This window comes from Thunnus maccoyii, chromosome 9 (genome assembly GCF_910596095.1).
Source record: "Thunnus maccoyii chromosome 9, fThuMac1.1, whole genome shotgun sequence".
Lineage (NCBI taxonomy): Eukaryota > Metazoa > Chordata > Actinopteri > Scombriformes > Scombridae > Thunnus > Thunnus maccoyii.
In genome coordinates, this window is record NC_056541.1 from 14,731,988 (window position 1) to 14,737,038 (window position 5,051).

Sequence of the window (5,051 nt, forward strand, 5' to 3'; positions counted from 1 at the left end):
CTAAGTGAAGTATCATTTCCTGACCTGTTTCTGGCTTGTTGAGTGGTGACTGGTTGTTTGTTTGGTTGGTTAATGATTGAAAAAAAAACCATTATTGAAGCCATTATAATTACATTTTAGTTTAATTCAATCAGCAGTACTCTAAATCTAAAGTAGATTTGCAGCTTTTAAGCTAACATGCCTGTATTTTATTCCCTATCTGTTCAGAGTATCATCCTAAAATCATCCAGTTACCAGGGTGATGAGGATGGAGGTGGGTGGGCAGCGGTGCCCAGGGTGACCTTGCTGAGACTGTGCTTTGTAATTCAGCGTCTGACATCCATTCTACAGCCAGGTGTGCTCACGAAGAGGCAACAGAGATAACTCAGACACTGAGTGGTGCTGTGTATGTGTGTGTGTGTGTGTGTGTGTGCATGTGTGTTCACGTGTGTGTGTGTGTTTTTAGTGTGCTTTGTAGCTCTCAAGTCTTGAAAACCTCAGTGTCTTGTTGAGTTATTCTGACCTTCTGTCATGTGATTTAGACAGTGTAAGCTTGTAGCTGTCCCATAGGAAATCACTTGGAAAATGATCAAGTTATTTTTTCTCATAATATGGTTAATTGACTAAGCACACTTGCAGTTATCAGCAACATCATGTTACACACACATGCATATACTTCCCTGGAAGGTGTCCAGTACAACAGCCGTGTTATGATGGTAACCACAGGCTAGCTGAATGTCCTGTGGTTTTTATTTGGTTTCTGTGGCATATTAATGTGCTGTTTCTCATCAATGAACTGTAGGTCATTAACAATGTTTTCTGAGAAAAAAAATGAAAGAAAAAACATTAATTTATCTCTTTGGATTTTACTGAAACAGTCGTTTGCTGAAAAAAAATGAAAATATGCTAATGCAATGTTGTTGTGTGTTTATGCTTGGGTGCATATTTGTGTCTGTCTTCCTCTGTCATGCACACACATGCACAAGCCAACACACAGATGAGGAGGAGGTAGAGGTGTAGGAGGTAGCGTTGGATGATGGCATTTAGACAGTTTAAAGAGGGGCAGTGGTGAGATGTGTAGTTTCAGCAAAGTTTGGAGTGTGAGGAGGAGGAAGAGTAATTTCACTCCTGTGTCTAGTTATGAGGGCACATGACACAGGGTGGCAATTTGTCTGCCAACCGAAGCTACAATACAACAATGCACAATATAACAGCAGCAACATAGAAAAGTTTGCCATAAAAAACTAGCATTGTTATCCCTCGTAAAATTTGAACAAAATGAGTTAATTATTAAATCAACCAAGATGGAGTCATTATCAGGAAAAGTGAGAAATTGTGGGAATTGTAAAGATTCTTTTAGTCACTCAGACATGAAAACAACAAATGGTCAAAGGGAGGCAGTAGGCAACACTCACAGCAAGGGGAAAGACAGACAGAGCTGATGTTACAGTAAATGTGTCATTTTGTCTGAAGGTCATTGGTCAGATCTAACCACTGGTAGTTTATGACCTTTTTCATCACAGATCATCACCCACTTTGCACAACTAAACTTGTGGAGTTAGCTGCATATTTTGCATCATTTTCTTCTTCCTCTAGGTCAAAACAAACATGCCTATTACTGACTCCAAAGTGCGTCACAACATTTTGCTTAAGAATAATTAATTGTGGCCTATACTGTATGTCAGTGGTTTGCAACCCTTTTGTCACACGTTGTCCATAGTCACTGTCCATAAAAAATGTCAACTTTTCATTAAAAGAACAACAACAAAAACAGCCTGGTTTAAAGCTCTGTCACAATCTACTTCAGTTAATTCACTGTTTTTTTTTCAAGGGGGATTTTTTCAACCCCTAACAGAGCATTCAATCCTTCAGTTTATCTGAAAAGTTGAATATGAAGATACATATTTTTTGTTGGTGAACAGTTCAACCAAAGAGTGATGTTATAGTGTTAAGAGGCCTGTAAATTATGCAAAACTATCCAATTTTTCTTGCTATAAATAAACAAAGATTAGGGAAAAGTCAGAAAAAATAAACATAGCAGATAAATCCTGTGACCCCCTTGTTGCATCCTGAGTCCCAAGGTGGGACACTAGCCAATGTTTAGCTTAAACAGGCAAAGTTGTATATTTTATACATTTTTGTGGTTGGATTTTGTAAACATGATTCTAGAAAGGATCTTCAAAGAAAAGAAGCCAATAGTGACATGACATGAACAAACATGTTGAAAAGAGGAATACAGTTCATGATGGAGGAGAGCAGGCACAAAAGCTTCATATTCATTGACTACGTCTCTGTCTGGCTGAGCCTCACAGACTGTCATCCTCTGGCAGACCAAACTTCCAGGCCAGATGGTGGTCAAAGATGGCCCTCTGAACATCATGAGGCCAACAGAAGCGGCACTAATGGAGGGCACGGTCTGCTGGCCTATTGTCTGAGCCAACTGTTATTCTTGCCTGAGGTACTGGGACTTGGCTTGCTGCTGTACAGTAGCTGAGTCATTTAGCATTGGGCGGTCATTTTAGAAATACAGGAAATCACTTTGTACTCATTATCTGAGTCTATTAATAGCAAATTATACATGATATATCTTGATTGTCTTGAGTTCATAGAATGACCTGAAGTGACACCATGCTCAAATAAAAAGTTTTCTCCCATTTTATTTATATTTTCACGGATTAATTTTCCTTAAAAATGTTATTAGTGCCTATATGAATAATTTATTTAGACACCTTCTTTATATGACTGATGATCCATGAAATAAAATGCATGCACAACGCAGTAAAAAAGTATACTGCTGCGTGTTGTCAGATGGAAGGCTCATTTTCCTCCCTCCCTTGCTCAGCACAGATGACAGTCAAGTAGAAAATGCCACACAATTTTCTCCATTGCTCTAAAATTGCCGCACCTGGAAAATGGCTCTCAAATAAGATGCTTACCCCGAGGGAGCTTCATTTTTCAGTGACTGAGTGGCTGAGATTGTGGGCACAAAGTGTTTGTTTGAGCTTGTGTTCCCTAATTTGCTCTATTTTATGCTGCTGCTATCGGTTCAGAACCAGAAAATGTATTCTCATTTCCAAAACGTCATTGCTGTTTTGGTTAAAGTAACCATTCCTGTCTTTTGCAACTTATTTTAAATTGAGCTGTACATTAATTTGACATCCTAATCTGTAGGCAGGACAAAACTGTCTGTTGCTTATTTCTAGCAGGAATCAATACTTACTGACACAACCTAACCTGCCCTATACAGCTGCTAAAAACATTTCATCTGAACGCTCAAACTCAGGGTTATTCCCTCTTGAGCTGCCAGTATGTGATGGATATGCACAACATGCCCCCCTGGCTGGCTGTTACAACAGATATATGTCTGTAATTAGATGGAGATGTGGAATCCACATACAAATATGGGAACGTTTACCCATAAAAAGAATTTCAAGTTTGGCTGCACAAGATGTCTCCCTGCAGATATGAAGAAGCTCACTGACACTTCATCATTTAGCCTGTCTCTTCCTCTCTCTCGCTCTCTCTCTCTCTCTCTCTCTCTCTCTCTCTCTCTCTCTCTCTCTCTCTGTGTGTGTGTGTGTGTGTGTGTGTGTTGTGTGTGTGTGTGTGTGTGTGTGAACATGTAGAAATATCATTAAGAGCAACATTTTAATTGATCTAAACTGATTTCAGGCCTTTTGGCAATGGCCTATTAGATCCTTTGCTGTTATGCAGAAAGCCTTGTCTCAGTTTTCCTCGCAATCATTCTTACATCTACTCTGCTTGCTTATTGTCTCCATGAATTTGCTCAGCCTTGATTCACATTTTGGCCATGTAGAAGGAATGGTTCTCAAATCTCTATTGCCCTCCAGTGTTTGCTGTACTAAATCACATCTCAATACTCATATAGTTTTTATATGTGCCCCTGTCAAAGATATCCCTCGGAGAAAATCTCTCTCTGAACAACACTCAAGCTCAATTTTTATGAAAAGAAAACAAAAAAACAATCACCATTCAAACAAAAAAGTTAACACTATGGGTCACTGAAATAACAGATAATTGTGCAGAACCAAAATGTGGCGCAACACTAGTGTCTGGTAAACTTGTTACAAAGATGAGTCTCACTCTCCTGCTAGGGTCATTGTTTTGATGTGGAGTGTGAGTTCAGGGAGATTAATGTATTCATCCACCTATTATTTATACTTGCTTTTCCTGAGCAGGGTCACAGGGGACTGGAGTCCATCCCAGCATGGACAGGTACTATCCAGTCCATCACAAATATAGACACATAACCATCCACACCTAAAGTACAGACAATTTAGAGTCACCAGTTAACCTAAACTGCATTTATTTTTGATTAATTAACACAACACATTCAAAAGTGTCTGTAAAACCTGTTGGGCAGACGTTAAATCTGAGGATGACAGCAAAATGTAGCCCTGCTCTAACATCTAACAACAGCGTGCACTGAGGGTAATTGGTCCCACTGTGAAATTTCCTGGACCTTGTACAGAAATAGCCTTTTCTCACAGCAGACATTGTGACTTGTCATAACAGGAAAGGGCACAGGTGTTACTACTGACATTAACGATGGCTCTGTTCAGTTCAAGTGTCCTAGTAAGCCATGACAGTGTGACAGTGAGCCAGCAGGCACAATATTAGGACCCTGAAAACAAAGCAGGTAAATGGAATTTAGCCATTATCAATTTTATCATTGACACCTGTGCTTTTCTCACTGTGACATGTCTAAACCTATCTATTACCACTAGGATACTGGTATTGTGCATGATGGGTCACTTTCTGCTACAACTAAATGGAACACAGCACTAATTAATGTTCTTAGTTGCACCTATGCTTTTCCTGCTATGACAAGTGACAATGTGTGCTGTGAGAAAAGTCTGTTAGCTCGATAATAAGTGTGACAGCCAGAACAAGTATAGCAAGTGAAGACTCTCAGTCCAACATGAATCCCTGCTTTTGGTTTCAGAATGATTCTCTAGACAAGTTTTTTGGGAGAGTTGCCAGGGCAGATGTTTTCCTTTTTCTTGTGCAAAGCAAAGGCATTTGCACACTACATATTTGTTCATGCATGC